This window comes from Paralichthys olivaceus, chromosome 1 (assembly GCF_024713975.1).
Source record: "Paralichthys olivaceus isolate ysfri-2021 chromosome 1, ASM2471397v2, whole genome shotgun sequence".
NCBI lineage: Eukaryota > Metazoa > Chordata > Actinopteri > Pleuronectiformes > Paralichthyidae > Paralichthys > Paralichthys olivaceus.
In genome coordinates, this window is record NC_091093.1 from 6,244,941 (window position 1) to 6,263,825 (window position 18,885).

Genomic DNA, 18,885 nt, shown 5'->3' on the forward strand with positions numbered 1-18,885 from the left:
TAGCCAGCAAATGTTCGAATTAGGGTAACCCAGATGACCCATTTTATTTGTTCATTTTTTCCCACATAGACAAGCGCACACATTAAACCAACCACGCACCCATGGGACTAGAAATCACCACAATGTGATAACTTAATAAACCTGTCAATTTTAACGCCTTTCTGTTGCAATGACAGTGTTGCAGCTGTACAAGCTGTCTTCTCCTCATCAGCTGGTTTAGTCAAAAGGATGCACCACCAAGGGACACAGTGGTCTTTCAATGAAGGGTTACAATACTTTTCACAGTATAACTTGAATGCACTAAATGTCTGAATTTTACTCATCATTAAAAAACATACAGTATTTATACAAAACAACTTTCCTGAGAAATGATATGTGCATACTTCAGGAATATAATTGTACTGTCCTGCCTGGGATGTTTTGATACATGCCTACAATTTATCCTTGCAGATTTGATAAGATGTAAGTAGAAGCCATTCCATCTCAATTACACATTTTTAGTGAACTAATTTATCCAGTATACATTCACATGTATCTTGAGCAGAACCTGACTCTAAATTGATTTAAACAAATGGATAAATAAAATGCGTGCTGTGAAAGAAATACAGAATTACATTAAGAGGAATGTAATTTAATACATTCAATGTTATGTATATTTCACTGTCATCTCAGGACTAATTTCCCCCAGCAGGAGTTTGCTCTGCAGCATGGGCTAATTTATTAAGCTTCTATATGCAAATGACGGCAGCGTTTAATTAGTTGTCCTTTATTATGACGACTCTTTGTTCTGTTCACACATTTATCTCCTTTAATGTTTTGATATGTATTCAAAATGGGTTTTCAATGAATGCCCAACAAAAGCAATATCTTACTTCATAGCATTTTTTTTCTAGTCTAACAACTTAATTTGGAATTATCACGTTAATTGGGTCAAAGCTTAAACCTATATGGCTGAATTTAGATGTTAAAGAGAATTTAACATTTTTAGAGAGATTTGCTATGAATCCTCACTTGTTTGTATTAGCACATTAATCTTGTAGTCGCCAATCATCACATGTAGACATCCAGGTAATCCAGGCCACTTCTCCTGAAAAGCAGGGTGGGCAAGGGGCTGCATTCTGCAACTTCACCACTGAATCCCCCCTATTGAACCAGTCAATACGTTTGCGAAGGATGACAAAGAATCTTTGGAGTTGGGCCAAGACAATAGTATTTACTGCATCACAGATGCTGACAACAGTAATATTCTCTTAATTATAATGTTTTTGAACTATATTAGTTTTTGTTGATTCGTCATACCTGTCCTCAATATAGTTGTTGGGTGTACAGCCTCCTTCATTTTATACAAAATAGAAAGTATATTGGACACATGGATATAATGTCACTGCACTGATGGATACCTCTGCACCCACCCCAGGCATTTCAGTGTGTGTTCTTGACCCAGCCCCCTAGATTCATCTCCCTGCTGTGGACAGAACCCTGGTGAGATGTTAACCTCATCTACTCTCTCCCCCCAACTCCAAATGTCACTCCCCAGTGCGACTGACCACTACAGCTGCCCTGTGTACATTATTAAACCCAGAACCCCATTTCTAATACCCACCCCTCACTGGCTCCCTCCCATTCTCTCTCTTTGTATCCATCTCCTCTCTCCCTCTCGATCTTTGACAGACTCAGCAGGACACCACTCTTCTGCACTTTTAATCTCATTGCTTTATGCTGTTATGTCTCTTTCCTATGTGAGGCACACTGTTTATAGAGGCCTGTTGTTATCATTTACATCAAGAGTTTTATTATAGAGTATCAGTCTTCACAAACGTAGTCTTTAAAATGGCTCAATGGAGAAAAGAGTAACATATGGCTTAAAGGAATCTCACTGGAAGTCGATGCAGTGCAAACTAGAGCCTGGCTGGTTTTGAAAGACACCAGTTCAGTTGCCCTTTTTTTCTGGGTTTCAGCTGAAAATAGAAAGAAACAGCAGTGTCAGGCAGCAGAGTCAACACACTGTGAATACTTTCCAATGATGACCTTGTTGATTTATGCCCAAAGGCTACAAAAGAAATTTCGAAAAATAAAATATGACAAATGATAAAAGTGAGAGAAAAAAGAGCGATCCTAAAATAGTGGAGTTTTGCTCCAATAGCAGAACTATTGTGGATTGCCTTCCATTCATGTGGTGATGGTATAATTTAGTGCAGCCTGTGTGAAATTGTCTTTTTTCTTTTAAATGCAATTTAGATTCAAGAATTATCAAAACAGTTTTTGCAATACATCTTTGTATTTATCTTGTGAAGAGTAGATCATTTAAGATGTACATAGAGTGCTCAGTTAAAAATGCACTTATACATATATTATATACGTTTGGAAACAGTTCGTATAACAGTACTCATTGTCCTACTATCATGTACCACCACACATAAATAAGATGTGTGTGGTGGTTAATCAGATATTAGCTCAGATGCAGTTCATAACTAATGGAGCTCATGCATGCATTGCTCTACAACTATTCTCATGATAGCCCTGCCACTGTATCTTTAATGAAATTAGAATTAGAATTAGAAATATGAAATGGTATGTAGTGTACAATTTGTGTATTTTAATCTAGTTGATGTCATAGAAGAAAATCCATCTTATTTCTACTCAGCAGGGCCACAAAGACACATTATTCTGATACAAGAGTAGAGCTGTTTTGCATTAAATCCATTGTGCTTGATGAAGGTCTTCATCCGGCGAAGGTTGAAAGAAAATATGTATGGGGAAAAAGCAATATAAACTTCCTGGAGATCACAGCTTCCTTCTTTTACACAATTTCCAATCCATACATTAGGAAATGTTGGTTTAACAATTTTGCCAGAAGCATTTTCAGTGGAAATAAAGCTCGGCAAATTATGACTCGAAAAAGAAAAAAAAGCATTTGATGTTGATGAAGAACACCTCCCACTCTGAGAAATCCAATACCCCCTGCTGCTTGAATATATTTGTAACAATAATGAGGATATATATTATTAACTCAGTAATCCATCCATTGAATTGAAAGTGGATTTATAATATTGTAGACGTTCAGAGTAAATCCTTTGTTTGTATTGATTGGTTCAAATGGCTCCACTGTCAAACTAATTGTTCTAATTATTTTGACTGTGGAAAAAAAGGATGAACAAGGGCTGAACCAAGATAGGATTGTGCATTTGTTAGTAGATACAATCAAGCAGAGGACACTTTGCTCTGGTTAAAAATACAACAGAAATATCCATTAAGAAGCTCATCTAATACGGTCTATACTGCACTATATGAGCAGCTAGTTCACCCCTCATCTGTCCTTTTCGCTTACACACAGTTGACCTTGAGTGTCAAGCACTCTTCACTGACAAAGACAGTCACCTTCCAATGTCCCTTAAGCACAGCATCGTGGATAAGACCTGTTCCATCTGCTCCGTGCTGTGTGTGTTGATTCAGTGCAGCCACCTTGCTTGGTTCAGCTTCCACAGTTGACATCATCCATGCTGACTCTTGCCACACCTGACTCTAGCTTTGTTGAGAGGAACCAGAGCAGCAGATGCCTCTCAGCCATCCACCACGGCGGCTTTACAGTCAGGGAATCACAGCCAGCTATTGAGGGAGCAACCCATTGGATGACAGTGACAAGAAAGATGACCACCTAATTTGCCAGAAAAGTGCCATTTTCTTTTGATGGCTACCCAGAAAACAACCTTACTGATCCAATGGGCAAATGTGTGTCCACAGATAGTTGTGGACACACTGTGTATCTATTACTCAGTGCAAGGTCAGGCACCTCCCCTCTTCCTAGGTTAGCTGTCTTCCCTGCTTAAATTGAACTGATGATGTCTGTTTGACCTCTGCTGACCTCATCTGCTCAGTTTGGTAAGCAAGTGACAGTGCAGGCTCTGTGGAGCGCTGGTTAGCCATGCCAGCCAACAAAGTTCGGCAACTGCACAGATTGTTGAGGTTCAGTTCAAGTCAATTTTGTTTGATTTACTTTACCCTAAAATCACACGGCACAAATTTGCCTGAAAAGGCTTTACAAGCAGTGTAGCCTATACCATCTTTCTTTTTTTAAAAACTACAAAAGCTTCCAAATGGGGCAGACATGGACACAGATGCTGTATTTGCTGTCGGCTGTTGGGGGGGTTTCAGGTGTGCTGTATACAAACTGTCTGTCTATCTGACAACAATGTGGGATATGGTGGCTTCTTTTGCTTTGTTTAGTGAATACGGGCAAAGCAGAGTTCAGCGTCTGGCTTGTCCTTGCCTCTCCATTTCTATTTCCCCTTTTCTCTTGAATATTATGCAGCTCAGGGTCATCCCTGGAAGGACCTGTCTTGGAATGGGGCAGCTTTCATTTCCTTTCCTTCAGGCGCCTGAAGATGTTTGTAAGAAAACGGCCAAATGGATCCAGGGTTTGGGTCTGTTAGCAAAACTGTAGCAGAGCTTTCCAACTGCATGCTCAGCTATCTGTTTGACTTTGACAAAAAAAGGTTTGTGGGCTCGCTGCTCATTTCTAGGACATGCATGTGCACTTGCATATGAATGGGCTGAGTGTGCACTGATCTTTCTAAGGAAGCAGGGGAACAGTACCTTCCAACTAAATGAGTAGAATAAAAGTACAGGTATACAAGCAGTATGTTATATTAGAACTGGGGGTCTTTTGGTCTACTAGCTTTGCCCCCACCCCCTGCTGTGGTCCTGAAGGCAGCAGGACTAAACATGGCCAATCTAAGCTGCAGCTGAACTAAGCTGCAGACTATTGAGAAATCTGTTTGTAAAGTCTCAAAATCCAGTACTCTATATGTTTGTGGCTTCTATCTGAATCTCTGTGGTGAGTTTAATTTGACTCCTCCCCTGTTTCGATTTCTACTTTCAGATATTAAACTTATTTGTATGTTTCGTGATTACCTTTAGTTGCGTCAGAGCTGGGTCAGTTTATTCCTTATACAAACACCTCTCCTGCCATAGTTGCTTCACACTAAAAGCTTCTCACTTGCCAACTGGCACAGTGCTTTTACTGTGAAGAAGTTTTAGAAAATGCTGTATTTGTCACATGGTTAATTGAGGTCCATTAGTGGTACGGATAAACTAGCTCCCCTTGCTGTGCAGTGCAGAGGATGTCAACTGTATGCTGCCTTGTTGATTAGTCAGATCAGAACAGAATGAGGGCAGGTGGGCTACAACATCTGAGATAGTCCTGGCATCCATGAACAGAAATCTGAGGCTGCAGTGGACGTAGTATCATCATCAGTTGAAGACTGGAAACGTGTTGCCTGGTCAGATAAATCTGGATTTCTGCTGAGGTTGCAGATGGTAGGGTTTCACCATTGGACCCAACCTGCCTTGTGTCAGTACAGGCTGCTGGTGGTGGTTTAATAGTGTAGTGAATGTTTGAGTTTCCCAGTCTTAATATGGTTGCTGACCATGTGTATCTGTTTATGGCCACAGTTTCTAAAGTACTAATGGCTACTTCCAGCAGGATAATGCACCATGGTAATTAATCCATTAACACTTTGAAGATTTGGTAGAACAGGAGATTGGCTGCCTGAATGTGCAGCTGACAAAACTGCAGAAATGATTTGATGTAATCATGTCAACATGGAGTAGTGAAAGTTTCAAATGTCTTGTTGAATCCATGATATGAGGAACTGAGATTGTTTTAGGCCAAAGGGATGAACTAGCCAGTATTAATATGTGGACCCTAACGAAGTGATCATTGAGTCAATGTCATATCTCTTAGAGAGGTACATAGACTAAAACACTGAGAATGGGCTAAGGCTGTCATCATCCTCTCAGACAGAGCAGATTGATGCATATCTTTTATGTGTTAATAACCAGTGGATTGTATAATTAGGATGAGATAAGGACAAGGATGGAGAGCTGCTCGAGAGACATGTGTCACAAAATATTATTTCTTACCTGATATATTCAAGATGAACTACAACTGGTAAAAAAAACGTAAAAAGAAAAAAAAAACTTTTATTTGCAGCACGATTTAAAATGTAACTTTTCCTTGTACAGCACAGAGCTAATTTGAGATAGTCTTCATTAAAAATACACAATAAAAAACTATACCATAACCCTATCCTTTACCCACAACATGGTACTTCAGAGATAATAATCCCCTGACAGTTAGCAGTGATTTTCTTGTCAGGTACAGTGTACAGGAATATTCTTCAGTTCTCTCCATGCAATTGAAGTGTTAAACTGAAACTTAAGGGTAAAACACCAAATGGAGCCAGCAAGCAGAGAAGTGATGCAGTTGGCAGATTGATGAACTGCTTCAGACTCCGGCCATGGTTTTCATTCTCTTCCAGCTTTGAAATGACATTGTCAAATTGCATTGCAAGTGGTCAAGCACTCGCTCCAGATGATTGAGATGAAACATTTTCAGCCTGTCTTGATTGTTTTGCAGCATTTCTATGTAACATGACTGTCAAAGAAAACATCACACATGCTTAAACTCAAGACATTTATGGATTTCATGGTAGCTTAGAAACCATTTTAGTGCTCTTTCCTCAATGATATTTTAAAATTTATTCAGCACTGAAGACTGGATGCTGCACTGAATCAGATTTGCCATAACAAACACCTCATGATGAATATTTGACTGAGAAATTCTTCTTTATGGGGTAAATAAGTTGTAAATAAATTTCCAAAATATGTGCCTATGTGCCTACATTTACAGGATGTTTAAAGTACAGGGAGCGCCTCTATGCGTGTGACTGTTTCTGTCTTTGTTCCTTCAGTGCCAGTGTGGTCTCTTACATTATTCTGTTCCTATCATGCAGAAATTGCCTGGACAGCCATTTGGCTCGTGTTTGCCATCCATTTGTAATCCAGATAGAGGGGGCCATGACTGCTCGGGCCTCGGGACAGCAGCAAAATCAATTGGCTAGAAATGACATCTGCCAGAATCTGCCACTGGAGCGCTCGTAGGTACCATAAATGAAATCACAAGCCCTAATTGTGTGCTGATTTATTCTCTTGTCTGAGTGCATTGCGGCTGGACCAGCTAGTAGCCCCAGAGCCTTCTCTGTGCGCTTGGTCATACATAACACATTTATTTATTTACCCATCCCTTATGATTCACCGCATCACTGGGGGATATATACACCCCCCCCCCCCATCACCCCACCCTCATCCCGCATTCCTTCGCCTACCCCTCCACATTTGATTAATTCCGTTTTTTTCTTCTTTTTCATGGCGGTGTGTAAAATGAAATGGTTGTGGGGACAACTGTCACTTGGCTCAAGTAAGATAAATATGTCGATGCCTGAAGCTGTGAGAGCACGCTTGCGTGTTTGACTGCATTCTGAATAGAGGTTTTTTAGGGGGTTTTCAGCATTCTTCTTGTTGCCTCTTTGAGGAAACCATTCACCTAATTGTGAGACAGAGCTGAGGCTGCTTGGTGATATCAGTTGTGCAATGGACCTGTCTGCAAACAACAGCGCAACTGCGATAGACTATAGACGAATTTTAAGCATGCCAGACATAATTTTCAACTTATATCCCCCCCCCCCTCCCTGACCCTTGATAACAGGCCACTGTTGCCCCCAGTGTGATATTTCCTACTTGCCACCAGAGTCTTTCGAGCCGACAGTCTGCTGAAACTTTAACCTAGCTCTAACACAGGCCTAAATAAAACATGAAACAATGCCTGCAAAAGTGTCTGTGAGGCAGTAGAACATCAAAAATTGATACAATCTCCGCAGGCCAGACCAAGAAATTTTTCTAAGCCCAAGAGTTCATCTCGCTCTTCCTGTCACCTAGGCGACAGTCATGGGAGGTTACAAGCATGCCAGAGATGATACCACAGGAAAGAGATAGACAAGGGAGAGAACCCTGTTTTTCATTATATCATGGCTATGGGAGGGAGGCAAATCGAGAGACAGAGGGGCTATGAGACAGAGTGATAGGAAGTCAAATGGACTTAAAGGGAAGACTAGAGAGAGATAAAGGGACGGACAGAGTAGAGAGCGAGAGCGAAAAGACCAAATGTGAAAGCAATTTTTGGGGATGAAAAAGAAGTTGCCAGCAAATGACCTCTCAGAAATTGGGCAGGGAATGATATCAGGCATATGGGAGAGAGTCAAATTAGAGCGCTGTGTTTGGGAAATCTGCCTCAGTCGAAGCCATCTTTAAAATATCAAACGCGTCGTCGCTTAAATGACTTTTTCCAATATTTGTCCTACATTGCTGTTAGCGACATCAGAATGTGTGAACATGGCAGTGCGGCGGGCCAGTGGGGAGATGGTGCTACGGTATCATTTAACGCGGTGAACAGCCCTGCCTTTTCCAGCTCATTAGCCACCCCCTTCTTTGTCCCAGGCCATTTGATAGCAGCATTAATCTACGGCTCCACTAGGCTTCCTCTCCCTATTTACCGGTATTTCATGAAGATTACACCACTCAACCGTGTAAATGTATGCTTTTTTTCACCCCTATTTGCTCCTGCCTCCCCCTGCCTAATGTGAGCCCCCAAACTCTGCGGAGTACCTTGTATCAACTTCTGCGACATACAGCGGATTAGACACTGAATTTCCCTAAAAGCCCAGAGAGACGGGAAGAATGAAAGGCGATCAGAGTGTTCACCAGCAAGCTGTGTGCAGCTGGTTCATGTTGCTGGGATGTTGTGTGTGTGTTTACCACCAACATGGATGGCTCTCTGCCATAAACAGTGTCCTCTTTTGATGATGATCACCCGCTTTTGATTACAGTTGCTTGTCTGTTAAGACAAGGCATGATTAAAGATCACGTCCTATCAAGAGGCAACATCTTACCGAACATCTTTTCATTCCAATTCTTCTCTTATAGTGTGAAAGCCAACTAAATCAGCACGTTATGTATAATGAATAATATATAATATATAATAATGTATAATGAATGTCTAATGTGAGAATTATTTTTATTTTTACTTGATAAAAAGTGGTTTGAAAAACAGAAAACAGGCACACACATGCATTTTAATCTAAACAAAAAGTATATGGAACTGTATAGCACTCTTAAGAGTAGGTAATCCTCAGGGAAATGAGCAGTTCTTTACACAGTGTCAGTCTGAACCCACATCATAAAATACCACAAGTACTTTGTCACAAACTTCTTAGAGCCCAGTTTTTCACTGGATAAGGAAGAATCTCTGTGATCAGTCTAGCAGACTCCATCTCTCCTGGGGTATCTGACTTTTTTATAGGGGAGAAAGACAGGAGATGCAAACTCACTCTGCCTAGAGCTCGCCATTCATCCAGACATGAGAGGTTTGGGTGTATTTGGCATTTAGAGAGTCTGTGGCATATTTGAAGGTGAGTCCATTCATTTTCTTTTTTCCCTACAAGAGTTGGCACTGTATAATGAAACCTGAAATCAGTTGTTTGACAATAAGTGGTAATTCCATCTGTCCATTATGTTATTGACTGTGATGTGCCTGTTTTCAGGTTCAGACATACAACAGCAGCATAGAAGAAGTTCAGTTGGTTAAGTCTGTACATTTTTCTCCCAAAACAGCTCAGCATCCTTGAGTGATGAAAACAATTATAAAGGAAAAACAACAAACCTGAAGTTAACTTGTTGACATTGGTGATAATGTGAAACATTTCCAGCGTTTCCCTATCACAATGCCCCATTATCCACATTCCACATTATTCATCAGGCCTCTTCTTCAGTCTTGAAAGAGAAATGGCTGGAAGAAAATACAGACGCCTTGATCCTTTCTCAGTCCCAGCTGGCCAATATGAAGTTCAATTCCAGGCTATTATTATAGCGGCCCAATAGACGACACTGGCTGCTATTCCCCAGCCTCCATTAGTTCTGTGTGACTTTAAGACCTGTGACTTTAAGACAGATATTAAACTGGAATGACCAGAGATGGCATCTCTGTCCTAAACATCTTCTCATGGCTGCCAGTTTCCCAACATTCTTTTTCAGCTGACAAAGAATGTAGTTAGTTTAAAGTGAAAAAAATAGAAAGATTCCAAAAACCTCTCGAGAAATTGAGTCGTGGCGCATTAGTATCAGAACTGTCATATTTACTTAAAAAAAACAGCTGACGGAACATGTTTTCATATTTTGAGAGTTTCTCAAAAGATCCAAGAGTGCCAGAAATTACCAAGCTATGAAGGGAACAAGACTACATGGCTTTAAAGCTGCAGCTCAATAAAGATCTGACACCTTTGAAGAAGACGGCTTTGCGAGGATGTGTGGGTGGTAGAGAACGGACAAATAAGATACATCAGAGAGGTAAATGGTCCAACGCGTGTTTAACGAATTATATCAGAGCCATCAAAGGCCTGTTGGTTCAGCTAACACACTCCGCACTCGCACTTATCAACATGTCACTGTCAATTGTAAGGCTAACTATCTCTCTGCAAGGCCTCCCCAACCCACCCATCCCGCTTCTCCTAAGCAACAGATGCTGCATTGAAACAACAATTACATGTACGAGCATCCTCATCAAATGTGAATGGTGGTTGTCACCTCGGCGCCGTCTACCCACGCACACTCTAAGTCTTGTTTATGCAGAAACAAATTAGCCTGCATCTCTCCATGTCATTCATTTCCCCATTCAAGGCAAGAGCATGTGACCTCACAAGTGCCATCGCACAGTAGTCATGGTAACTGCGGGAAACAATGAATCACTGTCAATTTGGCGAGAACTCAAATGTTTAAAAGAAGGCAGTTGAGAAGCTGTGGCTTTGGATTCACTGTGGTATGGCTGTAAAGTTTATTTGAATAGGCTTGCTTGGTATTTAGAGTCGACTGAGAAGGGTCTCTTCCCAGCATTCAACGGAACCATTTCTCAGCATATTTATGTAGAATTAATTATAATTACAATGGTGCAAGCAACACCCCCAGCACCTTCTCCACACCTTCACCCACCCAAAGAGATAATAGGCATGTAACTTTAAAAAAAAAAAAAAAATTAATTCCTCTGCTGGTTTTGTTTTGGAGGAGGAAGTTGCTGTCAATAAGCATGGCCATGATAGTGTGGAAGTACTGCCAGTTCCAATAAAGCAGCAGAGAGATCATCGCAATGAAAGGTGACCTTGGCATAATTGAGATTCATCACAGAGAATGCCAGGCGGCTGAAGTGACAGGGAGGGAGTGAATGAGAAAAAAACAGGGGGGGTATAAAAAAAAACACAACATAAATACTAGTTCCATTTTATGGGGGAACAGCCAACTGTTGGTTGGGTGGCAGGACCTGAATCTCAATGTCAATGACTGTTGTTTTTTTTCAAGCCAAGACTGCAGGCTTATAGACTGTGCTTTCCTGCTTGTAGTTTATTTTTTTCACATTTGAAATGATGAAAAAGCGTCTCCCTCTCCCTCTGCATGAGATAGCAAACCAGCTGCATGTTGGGAAGCACATGGTTTGACCACAGAGGAGGACAATGACAGCTCTCCATCATGTTTTAACTTGTGTGAGGCAGCATGGAATTGCACTGTGTTAAAGCCACTCTGGAGAGATGCAAGGGATGAATAGAGGTTAGCGGGGGGTGTTGGCACATATGGGGATGGATTATAGTGTCTTTTCAGACCTGCACAATATGCATGTTTGGGTCTGGGCTGGAGCCTTCAAATAGCAGCCACACAGAGCTCCTGGGCTGGGGGGGGGCGGGGGATCCCCAGACATCCAAGGTTTTCTGTGGCCTATAACAATGGCCCACATTCTAGGCCCACAACCCACCTGGCCTTGTCTGATAAATGGTTTTGAAAGAGGACACACACTGCACTCAGTCCAGCATGCAACCCATGTGCCCAAAGACATCAGTATCCATTGCTACATCCTGTTTCTGCTTCTGTGAGGGGGATCTTTTCAGCATTTCTCTGACACCATGAATACACGACTCCAGCCTTTTCTCAATGAACCACAGGGGGGAAAAAGAGGTAGTACTAAACTCAGCACAGACTGAATTATCTTGACGTTCAGGTCCTACTATGGGTTAAAACTGCAAAAACAGTGAATCCTACATGTACCATCATGCAAATGGATTTTTCATGAGTTTCTCTGGCTCTATATATATATATATATATATATATATATATATATATATATATATATATATATATATATATATATATATACATTGTCTTTGCGTCAGTAATTACATCATTGTCACAAGATTACAACAACGTACAATATTGGCCAGTGGAAAATCCTTTTTTTGATTTTTATGTTACACTTTTAGGTAAAAAGGATGTTGAATGCCCATGTTTAAATGTAGAAATAAATATATTGTTTGCTGCAGTTTGTGCTGCGATGCACTGTTCCGCTCTTATTACACACCACAACTCACAGATTTGTCTTGTGCCGATCATAAAAAAACAAACTATACGCCATTGGAAATATAAGTGTTATGCTGTTATAAGATCAATCGGCAATTATAACCCTGTGTGTGTATCCTCACAATAATTCAGATATTTTTGAATAATGAGTAGAATTGCCAGAGGGAGAAAGGTAACACATGCCTACCCCCTCGTGCTTTCTATTTTTCTTCTTGTGAATGCCGCTAGCACAATGCATGATGGTATATATTGCTTGTTTAATGACATGGTTATGTTTTTCAAAGCTCCTCCAGAGCGATGAAATAAATTATTTTATAACTGTTACAGTAGCTCAGTAGTGCTCCTGATGATGAGTCAACTTCCTGTGTGAAATAAGTGGCGTGTGCCTTTCGGTTTACTTTTAATTTGTCATATTTCAGTTTATTTCCTATATGACAACAATTGCATATAATAAAAAAAATATTGTATATATTGCAGCATTGCGCCCATATCAGCAGAATTTAGAGATATTTTCTATTTTTAACTTTGCATGTTTAGGGAAAAAAAATAAGTAGATACTCCCTTTTTCTATAATTAAGCAGCTTTTGAGGATTAAAAGGCTAACTAATGACCAAAAAAATGGGATTTGGTGAAATCAAAAAAGGATTAATTACTTCTCATACATTGCAAGGTGACAGTAATTACTTTCATCCACTCAAACAAAAAAAGGAATAAAATAATTGGCAGACACTTAATTAAAGGTTACGGCTTTGACATAATTGTGAAAGACAAGACAATTAGAAGTCCTATTATTCAATCAAGATACACATGAAGTAATTGGTGTGTTGCTCTCTTGAGGGATTGTAAATGTGGGCTCTGTGAAGGGTGGAGAGGGTTTGGTAAACATCCAGAGGAATGGGGGGGGGGGGGAGGAGGATTGGACCGCTTCATATTTCTGACCCATGCAGGCAAGGTTATTGCTTGGGTTCAAACTTCAGGAGGGCCCAGGAGGGGAACCCAGCCACTTGTATAACAGATTATGGCGAGCCCCATAAGAATCGAGAATGTGAAAACCTCCCATTAATGTCAAGGTTATATCAGTAAGATGCCTCAAAAAGTCAATGGGCGTACTCCCACGAGGCTCATCGTGATTTGTTACCAGACTTTTCAGACAATGCTGCCTCACAGAACTGGAGAATGTGGTATGGATGAAAAGGAAAAGGTCTGGCCCTCACTGAAATATGGCAAGGCATTAATAGTATATGCCTGACTTTGGTGGAAATGTTGATCCACTGATGAAATCAAAAAATGACAAGGTGTTATGGAGACAGATTTGGGGAATAAATAATCACCTGCAGTATATGAAGCATGAAACTCAAATGTCCACTGAAGCTTCCACACATCAGTGGACTGGTTATAAGATAACTGTGGGGCCAATATTTGCTGAACAGTAGAAGACGGAAACACACAGTTTGTTTCTTTTGCCAATTTTTCAGTAGAGTGGGTTAAAAATGAAAAAATATCAAAAATGTAATGTAAAATGTAAAATGAACTCATATCAGTACATCAATTGCAGTCATGACATTACCTTTGGCAAATTCCCAAATAGGGTTATTTTTTCACTGAAATTCTGCTGACCAGTTATTTATAATCAGTGGTCAATGCAACAACAACAAGGAATTTCTAGGAAACCAAATCACTGAATAGATAATGCAGAGAGACAATGGACATATTTTCTATCATTCAAGTCATAGGGATGTGATCAGCTTGGAAGATGTGCGTACCAAGTGTAGAACTAGGCAACAATACATCATACATAGCAGGAGGGAGGACCTATCATATCAATGCCATTGCATTGTTACAGCACAATGACACCGACTTTTGCCCTTCTCACCTAAAGCTCTCCTCACATCTTCATCGGTGTCCTCTACTTATATTCTTTTCATTTTTGCGTCTGTGGCATGTTAGAAATGTTACAGAATCCCCTCTCACTCTCTGTGAATCCTCTGGAGTATCTCCTTCTGCTGTATTCTCACATAAGCTCACTCAGACAATTATCCAGAGTTCTTACTAGGGGCTGGCCAGATAAACTCCAGATACTTTGTCATGGGATAAGTTTGTTCATTTAAAGTCTTCCTAATTATTAATAAAAAAGGAAAGAGCTGTTTTGCATTTCCCTCAAACTATAATAATGTTTGATCTTGATTTGTCAGAGTCGACGAGCAGAATAAGCACACTGTAACTGCAGTTATAGTCAGTCACCTATCAATTTGTGAATGAAAAAGACATTCAATGAACGATATTCCACCAGCTCGAAGTCAAACTAGCTACCAGAGGCAGTAGCCTGCTGCTGCCACAAGTGGGCAGTAAATCACAAGATGAATCCAAACAAGCCAAGTCAGATCCTTGGCACAGAATGCTGCTCTGAGAACTAATGTAAGGACAGATATCGCGCCCACTGAGGTATCATCTAATTTTAGCTTTGTCAGGTCAAACACTCCTGGACTTGCTTGCCATAACAGCAACAGCAATTAAGCTTAGTCTTTGCACCATTGTTTATTTGTTGCATCTACTGCAGCATAGTGATTACAATCTAACCTAGACAGACACAGCAGACCCACGTCCTGAATTTGGACATCAGCCGTATTCAGTCTGAACCTTTTCAAACTCATCAAACTCCAAAAGTCTGACTCCCCACTAAAGTGCATGTTAGAGGCCACGACTTCTTGTCTGTGATATCTAGGTCAGACTTAATCAAACGTCAGATTCTCAGCCCGAATGACTGATTCAGAGAGCAGCCATCACTCACGCCCGCCTCCTTATGGTTCACTCTCCAACTCAATCTCTCTCTTCCCCCATTCTCTCCCTCTCTCTCCAGTCTAATGGACAGTAGCCTGGATCTCTCCTCAGGTGTGCCAGCCGAGGTAATATTCCTCAGGTGCCCTGTAATTACCGAGCATTTAGTATTCATGGCCCAGGTATTCATCACTTCGCTCATTGCTCACTGGCGAAAGCATGAGGATTTTCTTCAACAATATGCACTCCTCAAATGGAATTACCCTCCCTAAGAAGAAAGGCGTGAGGGAAATGACAGATTTGCCAGGACATACTGGAGAAGAAGAGGTTCAACTGATGAATGACAATGAAGTCGACTTGATACAGCGCATCAGAAAACTTTTAAATGGGTCACAACAAGGCCTAACTGTAGCTTTTGCGATGAATGAATTTCTTATCAAATGTGGCAGTGCTGCCTTGCATCCACAGTATTGTTTTTTTCCTCTGCATGACATCAATTAGCAATGACTCTAATTATAATCGTACAGACTAGAGCTGAATCCTATGCTGTCTAAAATCCCCCAGAGCTATGAATCTTTGACTGGCTATGCATCCATCAAGTTCCTAATGATGAAGTTACATTTGTTCGTTTACATTGTCTAAAAAACGCTCTCTCTTACAACCAGCTCCTTGTTTGGTCATCTACTCATCAACAGAATGTAGCATTCGACCTTGTCCTTTATTCGCCAGAATCACATTGGAGTTGCAAAGGCACATGATTCCAGTGAGCCCGCCCTCCCAACAGGACTATTAGTGCAGTAACATCAGAGAAAATTACATTTAACCAAACATTTGAAAATGTTTTTAGCATAACTAGTGTTAAATAGAGTTATTATATGAAATCTAAAGCAGTGAGATATGAAATCCTATTGTGGGTAACGCAGTAATTGCGCTTTAAAAGGACAGCAAGCTGTATCCATTTGATTTAATGCGGAAAATATGAGGGTGTGAAATTCACAGCTTCATAGATGTAGCAGAGAGCCTTTGTTCAAATGGATTTGCCTTGAAGGAATGAACAATCTAATCAAAGCTTGTTCCCCCTGAAGAATACTGTTAATGAGTTGCAGCGTTCTCGACATTTTCATTCTGTCTTGTGGGTATATATTCTAATAATTCTTGATGTCTAATTACTACGAAAAGCTGTAATAATGTGCTAAAGATGGACAGCATCAGTGCACAGTTGGCAGAGAACCTAATGACACCATAGCAGCTACTCTATATATTATTTAGAAAGCTGACATTTAATGGTGAAAACATTTTGCGATTTACATTTCATTTTCCAGCTGAAAATTATCGGTGATTGAAAAGGACACAGCAGATGTTTAACAGGTCAGCTGCGATAACAGCATTTTGCTTTTCTGATTGAACTGTTTGACACATGCTGTCACTCCTCAGCAAACCACATGTCAGTCCAGAGAAGCACACAACAGATGGAAATGAGGATGAAAATAATTATGCTAAACATGATTTGGTTTTTTTAGATGCAGTTCTCTACTTCACATACCCATAAATGTTGCAGCCAAGAAAGCCTGGACTGCCAGTCCCTGCTGGAATCAAACAAAGTGTGGTTTACCACTGCGACACATTAACTATGCCACTTGGGATGAGTAGTCTAGCTCTTTTTCATTAAACAATTAAGCCATTATGTGAAGACATGGACTTTTGGATCAGTATAATCTCCCTCCTCTTCAGTCTTGTAAGCCAAGCTCCTCTCTGCCTTTCAAGGAATTTATTCCAAGCAGAAAGCATTTGGCGTAAGTCATATGTCAGACTGCAAAAGAGACAAAGGGATGGAATACCCACCTGCAGTGCTGTACTGCTTCAAAAAAAGAAGGGTAAACTATAATTTTCATTCAGCTCTCTCACGTCATTATTAAAACAGTGGATGAACTTCAGTCTCATATCCGAGACTATATATAAACTAGGAGACTAGAACAGCTAAAATTGAATCATGTTATTATTATTATTATTGTTTATTTGTACTGGTGTGGGATAAACAATAATGGAATGTGACTAATTTACTACTTACTAATTTACTGTAGACAAATCGGAGGGACTACACTACTTGAGTGTTGCAATTGCATTGCGTTTCTTTATACATCTACTCCATTAGATCTTAGAGGCAAATTCTTTTCTTTTACTAAACTATTATTTTCTGTCTAGCTGTAGTTACTCTACAAATGAAGATTTTTGCATACAGAAGAAGAAGTCACCCGTGTTTACCATCACCACATAAACCAACATGACTGCACACACAGCCCTCTGTTGCCCTAGGTTACAGCGTCTCTCATTGGAGGAACAACAATAAACATTGAGTAAACCACTATAAAAAGTGCCTAAACAATATTTTGTTTTTAAAAAGGTAAGTTTACGTGTGTTTACCCCCCCACTACACCTATGCCCACAGGGAAATGAAGCAAAATGTAAACATTCCTATAACAGTGATAAAATATATCTGTATATCTGTAATATAATAACTTTTGGGTTTGTATGCTTTCAAATTGTTGTGACCGAGATGGGCAGAAGAGTGAGGAGCAAGATGTAAGTAGAAAATAGGCTACAAGCAACAGGGAGAACAAACAAACAAAAAACAATTAGCATTGGAAGAAATTATAATTAAATTAGAAACAAATAATGTCCTACATTCTCTCACTTGTTTTAATTTGTCCCTTAACACTGTGATTCTTTATGTAACTTATAATCATACTAATTACAGCCTTTGTTTGAAACTAGACACTGGTTGAGGAAAACATCATTAAAACCCAGCGTCTGAGCTGCAGAGTCGGATGTTGGCCGTTCATGTTATAACATGGTTAAAGCTTGTCTGAGTGTTTTCACCCAAATCACTGAATCGAATGACTTTGTTTCATGTCAATGGGGACACAGCACAGCACAACCTGCACCACTGTGCAGCTTTAGCCTTTTTTAAAGCTCTTTGTTTTGGTTTTCCAGGGTGCTGGAGGGCCGTGTGGCTCTCACCAGCTCTTAAGATAAAATAGCTGGCAGACTTTTCAAGAGTATGGAATGGCAGATGGAAAAATTAGACATATGGCTGCCAAAAAGATTGAAAATGCTTGCAGCTGAAGATTTTCTCAAGATTTTGTTGAGACCAAAGTGGATTTTGAGCTTGTATTGAACAAGTGGCCAGAGACATGAATACATGAATAGGATAATGAAGTTTCTCTGTGTCTATTGGATGCTTGTAGACAGCTGTATTATAAGACATTAGAAATACTACGGTTCTAAACCGGCCTGTTTGGAATGGGCTGTTTGCTTGTCCTGTGTTAATGCCCCCGAGCTACTCATTAGTGAGTCCTCCTCAAATAGTTCTACAATATACTTTCACTTTTTATTGCTTCTGCGCTGGAGGTTGGTTACAGAGGTTTTTATAAACAGTCTACGGTGCAGAGTGAAATTGGAAAAAATGTGTCCTACCAGGTTTATCTGCAATTGGTCACATGCTTATTCAAAGTTTGTTGAAATTGAACATATCGTGTTTCCAAATCACAGCAAATTCAGCACTGCACTCATGCCAAGTAAGAGGCCGATAAGATGAATGGTTCTTGAGACATATGATCCACAGACAGTCGTTTGTAAAGATAGTTGGTAGCTGCTTATGTGCCTCTCTAACTTTTATTTGCTCAACAAACCTTCGTGTCTCATGCCAGAAACTTTTAAACTAATTCTGATTCTGATATTTAAGAGTTAGAAAAATCAGGTAACTTTATATTGGTTAATTTTCAACCACAATTATCTAACATCTGATATAAAACATGTTTTTAA